Genomic DNA, 21,868 nt, shown 5'->3' with positions numbered 1-21,868 from the left:
TCCATCTGCCCTATAGCAGTGTTACTGCTATAGGGTAGCACCTGTGTGACGTAACACAGAGTGTGTGTGTGTATGTGTGTGTATATATATATACACACACACACACTACGTGATTCAACTCTTCCAGGTAAGGGGCGCACATGCGTGCTGCCTTGCTCCCGCTGTGATCGTGAGCCTAGCGGTGGGTACCATGGGGTTGATGTCTGCCAACACCAGCCGATGAACGAGCAGAGAGGCAGAAGGGCCATCTTCCTATGTAAAACACGGCAGATTGCCTTTCTGACAGGACAGGAGGCATGGATCCTGTGTCTCTGCAGAGCAAGGACTAGGATCCATGTCTTCCCCTAATAACAGCCTCTCCCACAGTTAGGAATAGAAAATCACAGGCTAGGCACACATTTAACCCTTTGATTGCCCCTGATGTTAACCCTTTTCCAGCCAGTGTCATTAGCACAGTGACCAGTGCTAAAAAAATATGCACTGATCACTGTATTAGCGTCACTGGTCCCCAAAAAGTGTCAGTTAGTGTCAGAATGTGTCTGCTGCAATATTGCAAAAAATAAATAAATAAAAAGCAATGCAGAGGTGATCAAATACCACCAAAAGAAAGCTCTACTTGTGGAAAAAAAGGACGTACATTTTATTTGTGTACAGCATGACATGACCGCGCAAAGAAACGCAGTGCCATATCGCAAACAAGGGCCTGGTCATGAAGGAGGGGAGACCAAGTGGTTAATATACAAAATATCATTTGAACTGGACTTTCTCTAACTTCTAGACCTGTTTGATTTCTCATACATTATATTCACAAGTAATCGTGAACTATTACAGGAAACTTGTACTGAGAAAATATGCCAGCTGCTGCTATAACGGATATTCCTTCTAAATATGCTAGTTGCCTGAATGTTATACTTATCGAACGACTTGATTATCTTTTGATAAAGCAATTCCATCACTAGTTCTTTGTGTTTTAGCTTGGTATAGGTTTCTTTTCAGAATACATTGATTTTTTTGCTTTTGATAGGCGCTTTTATTGATGACAATATTAAAATGTTGTGAGTTTTGGCTGCTATGGCGTTTCCCTCGATCGAAGCACATTATCCTACCATCATCTGATGACTGTTTCTATCCACAGGCTGCTGCTCCTGCTGTCCAGACCAGTGCGGTAAATGCATTGAGGGCTGCCATTGTGCCAGCGGAAGTGAGACCTGCAACTGCTGCAAGTGACCAGAGCTCCAATGAAGATTCCTAACAATGTGATCTGTATATTGTGATCTTCATCTGATGCATGCTGTATAAGTGTGATGCCTGGGACAATAATCCAGCTCATGTGTTCCTTAATAAAGGTGTCTATGAAGTATGATGTCTTGGTGTTGTGTCATCTGTCATCAGTGTCTTTGAGGGCCGGTTCACACTGAATCACATTCCTGTGCGTTCCCATGTGGTGCGAACGCAGGAAAAGTGGATACTCTTTTGGAATACTTTTACAATCACTTCTTAGCAGAAGAATGGCAGCTCAGACACAAAGATCCGTCTACTTGGGCGCTAAGTCAGTCTTTAGGGTCAGGAAGGAATTTCACCCAAATCAAAATTTCCTTCTTTCCTTTTTCTGGCCTTTCACTGCCAACATTACAATCATCTCTAACACCTTCCACAAATGCTACATTTCACTTACACTGATTTCATAAGCCCCAGGTAGCAAAAAGAATTTTTATTTTTCATGTATTCATACAGCAGTAAATTAAAAATACCATAATAAGCTTTTTTTATTTTTTGTAACTGTCCTCAGCATCATAGTCCTATTTGTTAGCATCCAGTTTGGCCTTAGATTTTGCCATTTTCTGGTCTATTTCTTGCAATATGTCTTGCTCGATCTTGGTTGTATCATATTCCTTCAGCATATCAAACTGTTCCCAAGGTTTAGCAGACTTCTTCACTCTCTTTATGTGTTTCTCCAGCAGATATTGTTCAAACCAAATGCCTTTAATGTTGAACTTGTCCTTCTCCCAGCGTTTGGACCACGGCTGGGGCTTCTCGGCACCTGTATCTATTGGGGGGGGGGGGGGGGGAGAGGACATGAATATATTCTACTATATATTGTAAACATGTTTTATGTAAAACTGTTGTCACTGTGACTGTAGGTGGAAATCTCTCTAACAGAACAGCAGGAAAAACCCAACAGGTGTTCTAAATATTCCTCTCTTATACTAAACTAAAAAGAAAAAGGTTTAGCAGGAATTACACTTTATAAAAATCATCACTGAACTCCAGGCAAACAATTAAGTACACAGATTAACCACTTAAGGACCGAGCCTCTTTCTGAAATTTGTTGTATACAAGTTAAAAAACATTTTTTTTTTGCTAGAAAATTACTTAGAACCCCCAAACATTATACATTTTTTTCCAAACACCCTAGAGAATAAAATGGCGGTCGTTGCAATACTTTCCGTCACACCGTATTTGCGCAGTGCACTTTTTTTGGAAAAAATAAAATTTTTGATTTAAAAAATAAGACAACAGTAAAGTTAGCCCAATTTTTTTTACAGTGTGAAAGATAATGTTACGCCAAGTAAATCGATACCCAACATGTCACGCTTCAAAATTGCGCCCGCTCGTGGAATGGCGACAAACTTTTACCCTTAAAAATCTCCATAGATGACGTATAATAAAAATTCTACAGGTTGTGTTTTGAGTTAGGCCCTTTTCACACGTGCGGACCGTATGTCCGTATTTCATCCATCCGTTTTCGGATGAAATACGGACATACATGCATCCCTATGGGATAGCGGGTGTCAGCGGATGTACATCCGCTAACACCCGATGTTGTCCGGCTCCGCTCTCGTCCGATTCTGCGGACGGAAGAAAATCCTATTTTTCTATCCGTCTGCAGAGCGGATCGGAGGAACACGGACAGACGGTCCGTGTTCCTCCGATCCCCCATAGGGGAGAGCGGAGATCTGACAGGGTGGTCCCTGCACAGTGTGCGGGTCCCGCCCTGTCATCTGCCTGCTCAGCTGGGGAAAGCGGAGCGATCCCCGCTGAGCAGCGGATAAACACGGGGCGGATCAACACGGAAAGGGGCCTTAGAGAGGAGGTCTGGGGCTAGAATTATTGCTCTTGCTCTACCGATCGCGGCGATACCTCACATGTGTGGTTTGAACACCGTTTTCATATGCGGGCGCTAGTCACGTATGCGTTCACTTCTGCAGGCGAGCTCGTCGGGACAGGGCGCGTTTCTAATTTTTTTTCTTATTTATTTTACCTTTTTTTAAAAAAATTTTACACTGTTTTTTAAAAAAAAAAGTGTCACCTCCCTTGTAATAAAAAAAATTGAAAAAAGCATGACAGGTCCTCTTAAATATGAGATCTGGGGTCTCATATTTACACTACAATGCAAAAAAAACAAACAAACAAAAAAAAAACCACAGCAAGTATCCGATCGCCTCCGCCGCTGCCGACAGCTCCGGTAAGTGGCAGAGGGGACCGGAGCACAGCAGGCCCTCTCCCGCCGCCGATAAAAGTGATCTCGCGGCGAATCCGCCACAGAGACCACTTTTGTCTTAAACCGGACCACTCACTGAAGAAGAGGATACCAGGGTTATGGCAGCTAGCTGCTGCCATAACAACGATATCCTCCTTCAAAGTACCGACGTATAACTACGGTGGGCGGTCCGGAAATGGTTAAATGCATACATGAGAGGTTTTACCTGTCAAGGGATTTCTAATTCTCTCCATCCAGTCCTGAGATTTACACAGCTCTGTCACACAGCACAGCTCTGTCTAGCAGGGTAGGGGGCCTGATCTTTCTCTGCTGCAGTATTTCACTTCAGATTTCCTCCCCACCCAGTTATTGAACAATAACAGAAGAAGTGGCAAACTGATCAGCTCATCCTTGTCACACTGCTCTCTTCTCCCATCAACATGCTCCTTACTGCAGTACAACAGATGGTCTCCTTGTGCTGCTTTTTTCCCTTCCCCTGTCTGAGCTCTGCTGTGCAAGGTTTACAAGAAGCTGATAACAGGTCACATTTAGGAATGTACACTGCTTGCATTAAAGAAATACATTTAATAATATGTTAATGATTACAGCGCTGCAATACAGATTGTTCACATATGCTTTCTTCCCTGAAGAGTGATCTGAACAAGCATTTGACAAGAGGTGAGGTGACATTGTAGGGTCTTCTCGCTGCCTGCTGTAATCGCTAAAACCCCAAAACTAGCACATCGCCACCATGTGCAGTGCATGTGGTTGTGGGGTCCTTGAGAGCGGCCTCATTCACTTTAATGTGTTGCGCTCAGCTTGTCGAAAATACATCATAAATATATTGTTTCTACTATATATTGCATACATATATTGTGTATATATACAAACACACAATATTACCAAAAGTATTGGGATGCCTGCCTTTTTATATATATATATATATATATATATATATATATATATATATATATATACACACACACACACAAACACAAACTTTAATGACATCCCAGTCATACTCCGTAGGGTTCAATATTGAGTTGGCCCACCCTTTGCAGCTATAACAGCTTCAACTGTCCACAGGCTGTCCACAAGGTTTAGGAGTGTGTCTATGGGAATGTTTGTTTTGTGAGATCAGGCACTGATGTGGACGAGAAGGCCTGGCTCACAGTCTCTGCTCTAATTCATCCCAAAGGTGTTCTATCGGGTTGGGAGCAGAACTCTGTGCAGGCCAGTCAAGTTCCTCCACCCCAAACTGGCTCATCCATGTCTTTATGGACCACTGGTCCAAATCATTTGGTGGAGGGGGGATTATGGTGTGGGGTTGTTTTTCAGTGGTTGGGCTTGGCCCCTTAGTTCTAGTGAAGGGAACTCTTAAGGTGTCAGCATACCAAGACATTTTGGACAAGATCATGCTCCCAACTATGTGGCAACAGTTTGGGGATGGCCCCTTCCCATTCCAACATGACTACACACCAGTGCACAAAGCAAGGTCCATAAAGACATGGATGAGTGAGTTTGGGGTGGAGGAACATTAATGGCCTGCACAGAGTCCTATATATATATATATATATATATATATATATATATATATATATATATATATATATATATATATATATACACACACAGAGACAGACAGGGAGATATTGTACAATCTCCTTTAGATTTACCAAAACTAAATAATATGAGGACAAGCCTACACAATATATTCAATTATTATCAAATCTGGTAGGTCCTTAAACTACATATTTGATAGTAGCTCTAAAGGAGATTGTACAATCAGATAGTATAGTGTAAGCCCTGGAGAAGGGCTTGGCTTATGTGTAGTATACAGCACTACAATTCACATACAACTTCCCCACTTACTGGGTTGACAGGAACTTCAGAGCCCAGTAACATGACTGGCTTCATATCGACATCAAACTTGCTGTATTCAGGGAGTGCGTCCCGCAGATACATCAGGTTGCTGTCCAGTCTCTTCTCCAGTTTCAGGACTTGGATTTCATTCATCCGAGGACTGTACAGGTCATATCTCATCTCAACACCTGGAGAACAGGAAGACAATCCCAACAACATCATGACCTTGGGAATCACCCAAGACAAAAAAAAATAAAAAAAATACCAGACCCTTATTCGAGCATGCCTGGAAGGCCAGCAAAGAGTGTTTGGGGGGCTAGAGCAAGCCCCCCCCGGACCATACCAGGCCTCAGGCCCTCAACATAGAGGGGTGGGTGCTTTGGTGCAGGGGCCCTCTTCCCCACAACCCTGGGTGGTGGTTGTGGGTGTCTGTGAGAGGGGGGCTTATCAGATTCCTGGCAACCCCCCCCCCCCGTGTGAATGAGCATGAGGTACATTTTACCACTACTCATTCACCCAAAAAAAGTGTCAAAAATAAATAAACACAGTACACAGGTTTTTAACAAAAGTCCTTTATTAAAAATGAAGAATGTCCCCTGTCGTAGCTCTGTGTCTTCTCTCTCCGCTGATGTCTTCTCCTCTGGTTCTTCTCTCATCGCTAGCTCCCGCTGTTGTCGGCTCCTGCTGTCTGCCATTTCTTATATAGCCATGGGGTGTGGCCATCCAGTGACATCATCAGGAGACCCTGTCCCTTGTGACACCACCGCACCATTATGCTCCAGGCGGTGACATCACCGGATTGTCATGCCCCATTTCTATATAAGAAATGTCAGACAGCGGGAGCCGACACAACAGCGGGAGAAGAACCAGCAGAAGAAGCAGAGGAAGAAGACATCAGCAGAGAGAGATGAACCAGAGGGAGAAGACGGTACTCACATAAATAGCCCTGTAACCCCAGTGCTGGGATGAATGGCATACAATCTTATCAGCAGACATAGGTGGATAAGGTGGCTGCAGTGGCGTCACAAAGTTCTCCCGCATTGCTATTTATGTGAGTACCCGTCTTTTATGAATAAAGAAAGTATTTTTAGCTACACAGTGTGCACTATATACTTTTTATTGTTTTTTTTTTTATGGTACCATGGTTGGAAATTAAGAGTGACAAGGTGCGGTTGTTTAAAGTGGTTGGACATCGTATCCTATTCATCTGTTTATTCAAGCTTCCATCTGTGACCACTTCAAGTGGTGAATGCCTGTTTGACCCATCTGTTAACTTAGGGGTCCAGTAATTGAGGTGAGCGGTTTGGCTAGCTGCTGGAGGAATTACGGATTAAGATACACCATATGAATGTCTGTGAGCACCCTTATCACCGCCGAGGAGATCTTATTATTATTATTATTATACAGCGCCAACAGTTTACATAGCGCTTTACAACTTGAGGGTAGACAGTACAAATACAATACACTTTAATACAGTAGGAATCAGAGGGCCCTGCTCCTTAGAGCTTACAATCTAAGAGGGAAGGTCAAGAGATACAAGAGGTAATAACTGTGGGTGATGTGCTGATTGAGAAGGTAAATGTACAGTTGTTATCTGTCAACTTTCATATTCATTTTTCCTTTACCAAAAGGGACTTTCAATATTTTATGCTATGAGCAACTTGTTTGATTGTTTTTTAATGTATCACTAACGCTGCACTGTTATTTACTTATCATATTCCATATACAGAACATTTATCACACAATATCTCTGATCATGTAACAGCAAATATGTTCTCCCAGGCAATGGCTGTGAGTATAAAACATTACAGTACTGTTGCCTTTACAAAGAGAGATTATTAACTCACAACTGAAATGCATAGAAGAGTGTCATACAGAAAGGAAAGGGTCAAAGGAATAATGACGCTCATTAACCACTTGCCGACCGATGCACGTCGATGTACGTCAGCGCAATGGCAGCGGTGGGCAAATGGGCATCCCTTTATGTCCCCTTTAAGAGGCGGGGATAGCAGGCGCCCGCCGCGTACAGCGTACCCGTGCCCGCAGGACCGGCAGACTCGATGTCCGCCGGTCTCCCGGCGATCGTGTCACAGAGCCGCAGAACAGGGAAGTGCCTATTTAAACAAGGCATTTCCCCGTTCTGCCTTGTGTCATGACAGAGATCCACTGCTCCCTGTCATCAGGAGCAGTGATCGCTGTCATGTGAGTTGAAGCCCACCCCCCCACAGTTAGAATCACTCCCTAGGACACACTTACCCCTTCATCGCCCCCTAGTGGTTAACCCCTTCCCTGCCAGTGTCATTTACACAGTAATTAGTGCCTGTAAATGACAGTGGTCCCAAAATAGTGTCAAAAGTGTCCGATGTGTCCTCCATAATGTCGCAGTCCTGATAAAAATCTCAGTTTGCCGCCATTACTAATAAAAAAAAATTAATACTAAAAATGCCATGACACTATCCCCTATTTTGTAGACGCTATAACTTTTGCCCAAACCAATCAAAATATGCTTACACATACTGTCCATGTTATATTATTTTGTGACGTGTTGAGATTCTTTTATAGTGTTAAAAATCAAAACTAATCAAAAAATGTAAAAAAAACAAACAAAAACAAAACAGAAGAGGGGGAAAAAAAACAAAAAACATCTAAACCAGGCAGCCAAAATTAGTTGTGTGTCCTTTCACCTTTGACTTCATTCCCCCAATTAACACAAATTGTTTTTAATCCTCATGCTGCTACCATTAGTAAATAGATAGGAAGGTGTGTCATATTTACTTGTTTTTAACTTTGTTTAATTACTTCACTTATTTCCTGGTTTCTTTCCTAGGAAAATGACATACATCCCAGGAGTCTTCAGGAGGGCTTTTCTCAGCAAAGCACAAACTCCTGCATGCATGCCTAAGAAAGGGGCAGATGGATTCCAGGAAATAAAAAGCTACATGAATCCTATTCCCCCTTCCCAAGGTGACCACAGCCAAAAATGCTAGGGGGGTGTTTTTCAAAGCGGTTTCTCAACAAAATAAAGCATGGCGACATGGATAGATGGGGGAATTTGCTTTGAATATTAAAAATGAATTAAATAGTATTTTTAGTTTGTGGTGCTCAGATGCAGCGAAGATCCGATTTAAAGTAAATCTCTGACAGAAGAAATACTGGGGCTGATAATAGCTTGCCATGATTGAAAAATACTAACTGCTCAGCTCTTTTTCTGACACTTTGGTTCTTATCTCCTGTACTATGTACTCACCCTCTTTGACAGTCTCCTGTAACATATCCCCACCCTCTCTGACAGTCACCTGTACTACGTCCTCACTCTCTCTGACCATCTCCCGTACTATGTCCTTGACCATCTCCTGTACTATGTCCTCACCCTCTCTGACAGTCTCCTGTACTATGTCCTCACCCTCTCTGACCATTTCTTGCATCTGTTTGATGGGATCTGCCTGGGAGATGGTGTTTGGAGTAGCTTTATCTGCTGATTGGTAAACTTTCTGGAATACACATTTTTATTGTGATGTAGAATCTGGGCCTGCTGTCTCTCCATCCCTCTTTCTTTCCTTCCTTCTCTCCCCTTCCCTCCCTATCTCTTTCTCCCTCTCTACCCTCTCTACCCTCTCTACCTTCTCTTCCCTCTCCTCCTTCTCTTCCCTCTCTACCCTCTCCTCCCTCTCTTCCCTCTCCTCCCTCTCTTCCCTCTTTACCCTCTCCTCCATCTCTTCCCTCTTTACCCTCTCCTCCATCTCTTCCCTCTTTACCCTCTCCTCCATCTCTTCCCTCTCCTCCCTCTCTTCCCTCTCTACCCTCTCCTCTCTCTCTTCCCTCTCTACCCTCTCCTCCCTCTCTTCCCTCTTTACCCTCTCCTCCCTCTCCTCTCTCTCTTCCCTCTCTACCCTCTCCTCCCTCTCTTCCTCTTCCCTCTTTACCCTCTACTCCCTCTCTACCCTCTCCTCCCTCTCTTCCCTCTTTACCCTCTCTACCCTCTATTCCTTCTCTTCCCTCTCTACCCTCTCCTCTCTCTCTTCCCTCTCTACCCTCTCCTCTCTCTCCTCCTTCTCTTCCCTTTCTCCCCTCTCTTCTCTCTCTACCCTCTCTTCCTTCTCTTCCCTCTCTACCCTCTCTTCCTTCTCTTCCCTCTCTTCCTTCTCTTCCCTCTCTTCCTTCTCTTCCCTCTCTACCCTCTCTTCCTTCTCTTCCCTCTCTACCCTCTCTTCCCTCTCTACCCTCTCTTCCTTCTCTTCCCTCTCTACCCTCTCTTCCCTCTCTACCCTCTCTTCCTTCTCTTCCCTCTCTACCCTCTCTTCCTTCTCTTCCCTCTCTACCCTCTCTTCCTTCTCTTCCCTCTCTAACCTCTCTTCCCTCTCTATCCTCTCTTCCTTCTCTTCCCTCTCTACCCTCTCCTCCCTCTCTTCCCTCGTTACCCTCTCTACCCTCTATTCCTTCTCTTCCCTCTCTACCCTCTCCTCTCTCTCCTCCTTCTCTTCCCTCTCTTCCCTCTCTTCCCTCTCTACCCTCTCTTCCCTCTCTTCCCTCTCTTCCTTCTCTTCCCTCTCTTCCTTCTCTTCCCTCTTTACCCTCTCTTCCCTCTCTTCCCTCTCTACCCTCTCTTCCTTCTCTTTCCTCTCTACCCTCTCTTCCTTCTCTTCCCTCTCTACCCTCTCTTCCCTCTCTACCCTCTCTTCCTTCTCTTCCCTCTCTACCCTCTCTTCCCTCTCTACCCTCTCTTCCTTCTCTTCCCTCTCTACCCTCTCCTCTCTCTCTTCCCTCTCTACCCTCTCTTCCTTCTCTTCCCTCTCTACCCTCTCTTCCTTCTCCTCCCTCTCTACCCTCTCTTCCTTCTCTTCCCTCTCTACCCTCTCTTCCTTCTCTTCCCTCTCTACCCTCTCTACTCTCTCCTCTCTCTCTTCCCTCTCTACCCTCTCTTCCTTCTCTAATTTAAACCATGTCCATTTTTCGCCACTACACACCACATTCTTTCCTACAGCAAAAGCATCCCTATTAATTTTTTCTGAATGTTGGCAATTATGCATAATTCCTGCCACTGACATTAACAATGGGGCACCACCCCCCCCCTGAAACCAACAATGGGGCACAATTCCCGCCACTGACACCAACAATGGGGCACTATTCCTCTCCCTAATACCAAAGCTGGGGCACTGCTTATTCCCACTGATGCCAGAAAAATGTTCTATTCCCGCTGTCCACAGTCCGGCCCCCCTAAAGGCTGAATGACAGTAAACTGGCTCTTTGTTTGGAAAGTTTGGAGACCCTTGCTCTAGACATAAACAGGCGGTTACCCCTTAAAGTGTGAACGCAGCCCTACTTGTGGAAATGGGCCGCATATATGCATTTGGCATTTGTGCTGCAAGCACATTTCCCCTGAGCACTCCTAGCAGAGAAAATGAGCTGTCACCGACAGCTCCTGGTTTTTAAACTAATGATCGGGTCACAGGAGGACTAGCTGTCGAACTCATGATTGCTGTGACAGCCTATGATTGGCTATCATAGTGACTGCCCCTGTACTCTCTTCTGCCTCTGAATGGAGGACAATATTGTATCTTTTTCTCCTAGTCAGAGGAGAAGAATATAAAAAAGAAAAGTCTGTGTGTACAATGTTTTTCATAAAATAAGGATAATTTTTTAGACCAAGGCATGATCTAGGAAAGTGTCAGGGTCAAGGGTCACAATTAAAGGTCAGGACCACTGTCATTATTATTTAGCAGAAAAAAAGAAAAATGCACACTATTGATTCTAATGAATATACACATATTCAGGAGTCAGGAGTGGGAGAATTTATTTCAGGTTTTTTCAGGCAGTTTTTTTTTCTTTTTAGTAGTGGGTCATAGTAACAGCAAGAAGTTTATAGCTACAATTTTGAAAACTTTTTTTACTATTTTGGTCAATTTTTCCTTTGATAATGAAAAAAAAAAATCTCCTCCCTCTCTTCCCTCTCTACCCTCTCCTCTCTCTCTTCCCTCTCTACCCTCTCCTCCCTCTCTTCCCTCTTTACCCTCTCCTCCCTCTCCTCTCTCTCTTCCCTCTCTACCCTCTCTTCCTCTTCCCTCTTTCCCCTCCCCTCCCTCTCTACCTTCTCCTCCCTCTCTACCCTCTTTACCCTCTCTACCCTCTATTCCTTCTCTTCCCTCTCTACCCTCTCCTCTCTCTCTTCCCTCTCTACCCTCTCCTCCTTCTCTTCCCTCTCTTCCCTCTCTTCCCTCTCTACCCTCTCTTCCCTCTCTACCCTCTCTTCCCTCTCTACCCTCTCTTCCTTCTCTTCCCTCTCTACCCTCTCTTCCCTCTCTACCCTCTCTTCCTTCTCTTCCCTCTCTACCCTCTCTTCCTTCTCTTCCCTCTCTACCCTCTCTTCCTTCTCTTCCCTCTCTACCCTCTCTTCCCTCTCTACCCTCTCTTCCTTCTCTTCCCTCTCTACCCTCTCTTCCTTCTCTTCCCTCTCTACCCTCTCTTCCTTCTCTTCCCTCTCTACCCTCTCTTCCCTCTCTACCTTCTCTTCCTTCTCTTCCCTCTCTTCCCTCTCTACCCTCTCTTCCTTCTCTTCCCTCTCTACCCTCTCTTCCTTCTCTTCCCTCTTTACCTCTCTTCCCTCTATACCCTCTCTTCCCTCTCTACCCTCTCTTCCTTCTCTTCCCCCTCTACCCTCTCTTCCCTCTCTATCCTCTCTTCCTTCTCTTCCCTCTCTACCCTCTCTACCCTCTCTTCCTTCTCTTCCCTCTCTACCCTCTCTTCCTTCTCTTCCCTCTCTACCCTCTCCTCTCTCTCTTCCCTCTCTACCCTCTCCTCTCTCTCCTCCTTCTCTTCCCTCTCTTCCCTCTCTTCCCTCTCTTCCCTCTCTACCCTCTCTTCCCTCTCTTCCCTCTCTACCCTCTCTACCCTCTCTTCCTTCTCTTCCCTCTCTACCTTCTCTTCCCTCTCTACCCTCTCTTCCCTCTCTACCCTCTCTTCCTTCTCTTCCCTCTCTACCCTCTCTTCCTTCTCTTCCCTCTCTACCCTCTCTTCCCTCTCTACCCTCTCTTCCTTCTCTTCCCTCTCTTCCCTCTCTACCCTCTCTTCCTTCTCTTCCCTCTCTACCCTCTCTTCCTTCTCTTCCCTCTCTACCCTCTCTTCCTTCTCTTCCCTCTCTACTCTCTCCTCTCTCTCTTCCCTCTCTTCCCTCTCTACCCTCTCTTCCTTCTCTAATTTAAACCATGTCCATTTTTCGCCACTACGCACCACATTCTTGCCTACAGCAAAAGCGTCCCTATTAATTTTTTCTGAATGTTGGCAATTATGCATAATTCCTGCCACTGACATTAACAATGGGGCACCATTCTCCCCACTGAAACCAACAATGGGGCACAATTCCCGCCACTGACACCAACAATGGGGCACTATTCCTCTCCCTAATACCAAAGCTGGGGCACTGCTTACTCCCACTGATGCCAGAAAAATGTTCTATTCCCGCTGTCCACAGTCCGGCCCCCCTAAAGACTGAATGACAGTAAACTGGCTCTTGTTTGGAAAGTTTGGAGACCCTTGCTCTAGACATAAACAGGTGGTTACCCCTTAAAGTGTGAACGCAGCCCTACTTGTGGAAATGGGCCGCATATATGCATTTGGCATTTGTGCTGCAAGCACATTTCCCCTGAGCACTCCTAGCAGAGAAAATGAGCTGTCACCGATAGCTCCTGGTTTTTAAACTAATGATCAGGTCACAGGAGGACTGGCTGTCGAACTCATGATTGCTGTGACAGCCTATGATTGGCTATCATAGTGACTGCCCCTGTACTCTCTTCTGCCTGTGAATGGAGGACAATATTGTATCTTTTTTTTTTACATTCTTCTCAGAGGAGAAGAATGTAAAAAAGAAAAGTCTGTGTGTACAATGTTTTTCATAAAATAAGAGGCATGATCTAGGAAAGTGTCAGGGTCAAGGGTCACAATTAAAGGTCAGGACCACTGTCATTATTATTTAGCAGAAAAAAAGAAAAATGCACACTATTGATTCTAATGAATATACACATATTCAGGAGTCAGGAGTGGGAGAATTTATTTCAGGTTTTTTCAGGCAGTTTTTTTTTCTTTTTAGTAGTGGGTCATAGTAACAGCAAGAAGTTTATAGCTACACAAAAAAAAAAATCAGGAGATATCCATTACCACTTATCCCTAAATGAAGGTCCAATTTGTCCTAAAGAAACAATGTATAATTCACCTGGATACACAAAGTAGTTGTGTGAGGATTTGTTTTATCTCTAGGTGTGAAAACGTTTGTAAACAGAAATAACAAATTAAATATAATACCTAATAATCCTGCCATGAAGGTCCATGTCTAGGCACTTCCTGTCAGAAGATGACAACACCTTATAAATTGTACACCTGCATTGTTGTCACCGTGACTCAGGCATCCAGATGTAGTCTGCAAGTGGATGTTTCTACAAACATTATTCAGGCGTGGTCCACTCTTGTTACCATCAGGACACCTATCTTCAGAAATACCATGCAACCCCACTGGAGGGTAAATATGTCAACATGAAGTGGCAGCAAAGAGCCCACAGGGGATAAACAGAACTAAAAGGCAATAAATGATAAAAAAGTTGAACACGCTATTATATTTTTTTAAATGAAAATTGTTTATAATATCCAGTCCTTTAGTAAATTGGATGTCATTGAGTTAGGGCTTACATCTATTTTAACCATATACAGTTATCAGAGTACAATATTTGTTTGCTATAGTTGTCTTTTCATTTTCAATTCCTGGTATCATGTGTTACTAAAACTGAGTGCAGAATGAGGTTAGTCTACAGTACATGGCGGGGCGTGTCTATGGAGTGTGGTCTGTACACAGACTGCTCAGTTCTCTGTCACTGCACTCCGCCTGAATCTGACATCTCATCTGTATAATATACTGTCACTGCACTCATCCTGGATCTAACATCTCATCTGTATAATATACTGTCACTGCACTCATCCTGGATCTAACATGTCATCTGTATAATATACTGTCACTGCACTCATCCTGGATCTAATATCTCATCTGTATAATATACTGTCACTGCACTCCTCCTGGATCTAATATCTCATCTGTATAATATACTGTCACTGCACTCATCCTGGATCTAATATCTCATCTGTATAATATACTGTCACTGCACTCATCTTGGATCGAACATCTCATCTATATAATATAATGTCACTGCACTCATCCTGGATCTAACATCTCATCTGTATAATATACAGTCACTGCACTCATCCTGGATCTAATATCTCATCTGTATAATATACTGTCACTGCACTCATCTTGGATCTAACATCTCATCTGTATAATATACTGTCTCTGCACTCCGCCTGATTCTAACATCTCATTTGTATAATGTACTGTCACTGTATATCGGTATAATATAGTGTAAAACTTTTTATAGTTAAATAATAGATTGTTATTGAGGGACAGAAGGATTTGGTCCCAAATGAGGGACAGTTGGTGGAAAAAACATTAGCACACCTCCCAAATTCTAAGGTGGGAAGGAGGAACACCATTAAAGCGCAATATATTTTGGCACACGTTATACCTCTGCTCAGGTCCTGCATTTGTCGACAACGGTCAGCTTCAGCAAAGAAAGAATATTACAAACATACACATTACCTAAATACAGGGATGCTTTTTCACAACAATTTTCCTTTATGCTTGCATTAGATCACTCTTTAGGCCGGTTCACACTGGTGCGATGTCAGAGATCGGATGTGATTCGCACCGCACTGCAGTGAAAATCACATACAATCTCTGCGCGATGCGATTTCAGCCATTAAGATCGTATGGCTAAATTCACATCAAACTCGCACAGGACCCTTTTTTTTGTGTTCACACCCATGCGATCGGATTCCTGTCCGAGTTTGCAGATCGCACTGCAATATGCAAACTTATTTGGGGGTGTCATTAACTTTTACCTGACACTCCCATCAGTTCGCATAGGGCAGTGTGAGCTGCCGCCGGGAAACATGCGATGCGGGAACCCGCAGTGGATTCGCAGGGTTTTTCACATGGCAGCAGTGTGAACCGGCCCTTTATTGGCAAAAGAAATTCAAGCAAATGTTTGTGCTGTGTAATGATTTGCCTTCTCTGACTCTGCAGGTTTTGCACACATCATGTCCTTGTTGTGCACTGTGTCATCACACATGTGGCTGCGAGTCATGTGGGTGGTGGTGGATGTGATTATCTGCTGGATTTTGCACTCCGTTTGGGATCTGTTTATATAGAGAGAAGCAGAGCTGTACACTTCAAACAGCAACACGCTGAGGATCGCCGACATCTACTGAACACCTGAAAATCACCGACATCTACTGAACACCTGAAAATCACCGACATCTACTGAACACCTGAAAATCACCGACATCTACTCAGCATCTGAATCCACAGCAAATCACTGCCGTCTTTTGTCCATCTGAATCCAGTGCAACCATGGACCCTCAGGATTGCAAATGTGCTCAAGGTATGCCAATGACTAATAACTAATAATAACATAATGATATGGAACCTTGTAAATAAGAAGTTATCTCAAATATTGTTAATTTTCTGGAAATTTTATGGTTTTCAGAAAAAGTACTTGTAACTGTCATTTTGTAACAATTAGGCTCCATGCACGCTAGCATTTTTTTATAAGCTCAAAAATTGCTAGAAAAAAACGCTGGATGAAAAATGCTAATAATAGAGTTTCTGTACCAGCTTGTATTAGCATTTTTGTAGCGTTAGCATTCTATTAGCGTTTTCACAGTACATGAAGAAAATAGAAGTGTTTTAGTAGCATTTAGGAGCTTTTAGCATTTTTTGTTCTGCTGGGAAAAATGCTCCAAATAAGTGTACAAAAAATATTTTTTTATGCTCCCAGATGCTGAAGCTCAAAAAACACTAATAGCCTAAAGTAGTGTGCATAAACACATAGGATAGCACTATTTATCTTCTAGGAGCAGAAAAATGCCAATAACAGCTTATAGGAGCTTAAAAAAACACTAGTGTGCATTATTATATTATTATTATACAGGATTTATATAGCGGCAACAGTTTGCGTAGCACTGTACAATGTAGAGAGGGGACAGTACAATTACAATACAGTTCAATGCAGAAGGGATAGGAGGGTCCTGCTTGTCGAGGTCACAATCTATAGGATGGAGCCTCATACTGATTTTGTTGCATAGTCTCTGATGATTACAGCTTTGATGCTCGCTGTAAAATCCAATTCACGGTACAGTGGAACCTCGGATTACGAGCATAATCCGTTCCAGGAGTTTGCTCATAATCCAAAGTACTCGCATATCAAAGCGAGTTTTCCCATTGAAGTCAATGGAAACTAAAATCATTTGTTCCGCATTGAATTCAATGGGATGCAATACCACATGCGGCCAGAGGTGGGGGGCGCCAGAGAGCCTTGGAAACGGCCGAAAAGGCCCGAGGAAACTTCGGCTGACCTTGGCAAACTTCGGAAAGCCTTTCCGAGGTTTGCCGAGGTCAGCCGAACTGTCCTCGGGCCTTTCCGTGCATTTCCGAACGCAGACGAACGGCGCTGTTTGGCTCCAGCGCCCCCCACTTCAGGCCAAAAGCGGTACTGCACACTGCTTTTGGCCTGAATCTTGCTCATTTTGAGAGACAACACTCGCAAACCGAGTTAGGATTTTTTACTTGCAAACTGAGGTTCCACAGTATTTATAAAGATTTGAAGGACCATTTTCAGGAGGTGGAATTGAAAAGGTATATTAAAATTTTTTTTTTAGTGCAAATGTTTGTCTAAAACTCTGGTCCTATTGATTTAGCACCTCTCACAATCCCAAGTGTAAATTAATGAGAAACTTTACATACTGCACATTGAGGACAAGATTCCATAATCCAGAAGGGCCCATTGGGAATTACAGAGTGTTTTACAAAATTGTAGATTTTTGTATAATCTAGCTTGCTTGTATGTATTGTTGTTTTTTGTGTTCTTTTCTAATTATATCTCATTTTATAGGTGCTTCCTGTAATTGCCAACCAGATTCCTGTAAATGCCAGGACTGCCAATGCGATTCTTGCAAGAAAAGTAAGACTGAGACTTTTATTTGTATCCACTTCACATGTACAATAGATAATAGACTTAAAGTGGAACTAAACCCTCCTATGCTTTATAGCCAAGAACGTGGCCATCTTAGCCTCGGTTTGATCTGCAGTTGCCATGGTGCTGCACATGTGGTGTGTTATGACCCCAACCATTTGATGGCTTAGTTGTTTGGATGAGAAGCGAAGCACTTTTGACAGTTCTCATTCACGACAATAATTGAATATAACGGTTTTGGGAATCTGTGAAGTCATTGGGTTTAGTTCCGCCTAAGTTCACTAAATTGGTTAGTTCCACAACAGCCATTCGTTTCAGACTTGCCACCGCTTTTTTTTTTAAACATCCATCGGCAGTTTCTACTGAAAATAACATTCATTAGGCTAAATTTCATAAGATAAGTTTCCTTATTTACAAAAAAGTTGCGGGGGGGGGGCGACTTTAATCCTCCAGGCCAATACCTATAAGATATGTTGGTCTGGTAGCCCTGAATGAAGATATTTTATCTTTTATCCATTGATCAGAGTATGACCCGCAGTGAACAATAGAATTCCAGCACCATTTTTCTATGTGGCTCTTAGATGTCAGTTTACAGTATGTCCGCTAGAGATTAATTCATTTCAATCTGCTGCTTTACAGCTCTCGCTGAGATATGTTATATGAAATGTTTTTTTTTTTTTTTTTTTATTTATCCTTCTAGAACAGTGGACTCCAAACTGCAACCCAGAGGCCAGATGTGGCCTTTTGCTTTTTTGTTGTCCATTCCTCCTACTGCCACCAATACCATTGATGGGCACCCTTTCACCCACTGACACCAATGATGGGGCACTATTCTTCCCACTGACACCAATGATGGGGCACTATTCTTCCCACTGACACCAATGATGGGGCACTATTCCTCCCACTGACACCAATGATGGGGCACTAGTCCTCCCACTGACACCCATGATGGATTGCTGTTCTTCCCACTAACACCAGTGATGGGCACTGTTTACTCCCACTGCCCCCCTAAAGTCTGGCCCCTTGTTTAGAAAGTTTGGCGACCCCTGGTCTACAAGGAAATTCAAGTACTTCAGATCACGTAACAATGTTGTAACATACATACAACATCATACAAATCCAGGTACATGTACAGTATCTGGAGTAAGCACCGCATGTGTCGGAGTGGCAATGAGGATAGTCCACCCACAGTGCAGCTGAGCTCCCCCCTACCCCAGAAGCTGTCACACAGACAACGAATCAGCAGAGGAGTTTTGTCACTCGGTGGGTGGAGCCTGATGGGAATTCGGAGACACTGGTTTTCCATCAGATCTGCTCCCCTTGTGATTCACAGCATGCAGTGCCCAGATTCCATAGCTAATAGAAAGCCTGCTGTTGGCTATAGAATGCACCCACTGTCTGCTGTCAATTCCAAGGAGAGAGCAGACCTGATGGGGATCTTGTTCCTCAGCTTCCCCATCAGGCTCTGCCCATTGTCAGCATCACTGGTTGTTAGGAACATTTCAGCTGTAAAGAACTGAGAGCATCCCCGACGACTAGAGATAGATGGGGAGGGGTGTGTGATGGCAAACATGCCGCCTGCTACACAGCGTACAGAAATGGGCACTGTGCCTGTCTCTGTACGCCAACTTTGAGTTGGTCATAATCCTCCAGTCTTGTTATCTATGAACTGGAGGTAATTGTTTTCGAATCTACTGCAGCCATAAAAGTGAAAAGTAAAAGTGCCGATATTAAGAACTAGTTGAATCTGTTACATGTTTTGTTAAAACTGGTGGCAGGGCTTTTAGAATCTGGTGCAGGCCATTTTAAAGGGGCCACACCACTAATAAAATGTCTTTTGCCTTTTGACGCGCGGTGACGCATGCCAAAGCAAAGCAGGGCGGCTGTGGTATATGAACATCTCCATCCGGCTGTTATTTTACAGGTTGGGTGGCTGGCAAAAGGAGGTAAAACCACAGCTCAGCTGCCAGTATTTACTGAACCCCAACCGCTGATCTGGAAGTGACCTTAGAGATTTTCACAGATCTTTCATTGCCGTTAACCACTTCATATCTGCCCTATAGCAGTGTTACTTCTATAGGGTTGCACCTGTGTGCCGGATCACATAGTGTGTGTGTATGTATGTATGTATGTGTATATATATATATATATATATATATATATATATAAACAGACACACACACACACACTATGTGATTCAGCTCTTCCGGGTAAGGGGCGCACATACACGCCGCCAGCGGCTCGCTCCCGTTGCGATCGCACAGAGCAGGAGCCCAGCGGCGGGTACCATGGACTCGATGTCTGCCGGCACCAGCCGATGAACGAGCAGAGAGGCAGAAGGGCGATCTTCCTATATAAAACAAGGCAGATTGCCATTCTGACATGACGGGATGCATGGATCCTGTGTCTCTGCAGAGCAAGGACTAGGATCCATGTCTTCCCCTAGTAAAAGTCCCTCCCGCAGTTAAGAAAATCACAGGCTAGGCACACATTTAACCCTTTGATTGCCCCTGATGTTAACCCTTTTCCAGTCAGTATCATTATTACAGTGACAGTGCATATTTTTTAGCACTGATCACTGTATTAGTGTCACTGGTCCCCAAAAAGTGTCAGTGTCAGAATGTCCACCACAATATCGCCACCATTACTAGTAAAATATGTAGCAGAATACATGTTGGCCTACATTTTTGAAGAAATTCGATAAAAAAAAAAATATATATATATATAATAATAATAACTAGAAAAGGTACAATTTCTGGGGAAATTGTGAAAGTGTTCTTGCCTCTACAACTGGAGTGGGCGGAGTAACTGGGTGGGGTGGAGTGGCTTGAGTAACTGTGAAAAGTGTTAAAAAGCTTAATATTTTAAAAAGTATAAATAGTAGTAAAAAAGTTCCATCATTCGCTGAAAGAGCTGAACATTTTTTTCAAAAGTAATTTTTTTTTTCAAAAATGAATTTTTTTTAATCAAAAATGATTTTTTTTTTCTTCAAAAATGATTTTTTTTTTCAAAAGTAATTTTTTTTTCAAAGGTAATTTTTTTTTTCAAAAATAATTTTTTTTTTAAAAGAAATTTTTTTTTCAAAAATAATTTTTTTTTTTTCAAAAATATTTTTTTTTTTTTTTCAAAAATGATTTTTTTTTTTCAAAAATTATTTTTTTACTTTTTTCAAAATTTTTTTTTTTTTTTTCAAAAATATTTTTTTTTTTTTACATGGGGCGGTCATAATGTTTTGGCTGATCATGGGGTTGTCAGCTTTTGTCACTTCCCACTCTAGTTTTGAACATTTCGCCATTCATTCCTATGGGACCAATTTCGCCGCAAAAACGTCATTTCGTGGACCATTCGGCAAAACATTCCACAAAGTAATAACACACCAATCGGGAACAATCCGCTCGTTTCGGTATATTATTTGTCTCTGTAGTGTGAAAACTGTGGGAGGAGTCTACAAGCATTATCAAGTCTAGCAGATAAAGTCACATGCATTTGGGGTGTCTCAGCATCTTGTGTTTACAACCACTGTTTCCTAGCAACGCTCATGCCCTGTTTATGCTTCCCAAATACTGCTTCATCAAAACTGCCCCATCAAAACTGCCCCATCATATTCCTCTATTATAAATCAGTACATGGTGTGTCTGTCCCCTCCCCCGGGCTCTGTAATCAGCTGAGATGCTCCAGCCACCTTCCCCCCTGTGTATAACAGAAGCTTTGGTAACCATGGCAACAAAACAAACACACACAGTACACTCTGATTAATGGCTAAAATTTCCTGAAATGACCTCTAAACAAATGGCCGTATTTTAAAAACTATACATCCTACAGCGAAGATCTTTATATTGTGAGAATCACAAGACCCAGACCTAGATTTTGATGTATAGTATGTCTCTGAAATATTAAAATTGAAGGCACGGTCGCAGTTTAGAAATTGCCCTTCAAATTTGGAGGGGGCTAGAGTGTAGTTTCAATGAATGTCAATGGACGGCGTGAGTTACAAACAAATGGTCATATTGTGAAAACTATCAGGACTATGGCTTAGCCGTGGACATGTTTAGTGGCAGCAGGGATAGCTGAACGTTTTGATATAAGATTTGTGTAGGTGGGCTTGAAAATGAGGGAGTGGCGGCAGTTTAGAAATCATGTTCTGATTTTCCAGCTTTTGTCATCTCCCACTCTAGTTTCCCCATTCATTCCTATGGGACCAATTTCGCCGCAAAAACGACGATATTTCGTGAACCATTCGGCGAAACATTCCACAAAGTAATAGCACACCATTCGGGAACAATCCGCACGTTTCGGTATATTACTTGTCTATGTAGTGTAAAAACTGTGGGAGGAGTTAGGGTGGTAAATTTGGCTATAATAATAAGAATAATATATATGTGAGATAACAATAAGTGGTCTTGCTATGCAAGAACACTTAATAATATATATATATATATATATATATATATATATATAT

This window comes from Aquarana catesbeiana, linkage group LG04 (genome assembly GCF_042186555.1).
Source record: "Aquarana catesbeiana isolate 2022-GZ linkage group LG04, ASM4218655v1, whole genome shotgun sequence".
In the NCBI taxonomy this organism is placed as follows: domain Eukaryota; kingdom Metazoa; phylum Chordata; class Amphibia; order Anura; family Ranidae; genus Aquarana; species Aquarana catesbeiana.
This window is presented reverse-complemented; position numbering follows the sequence as displayed.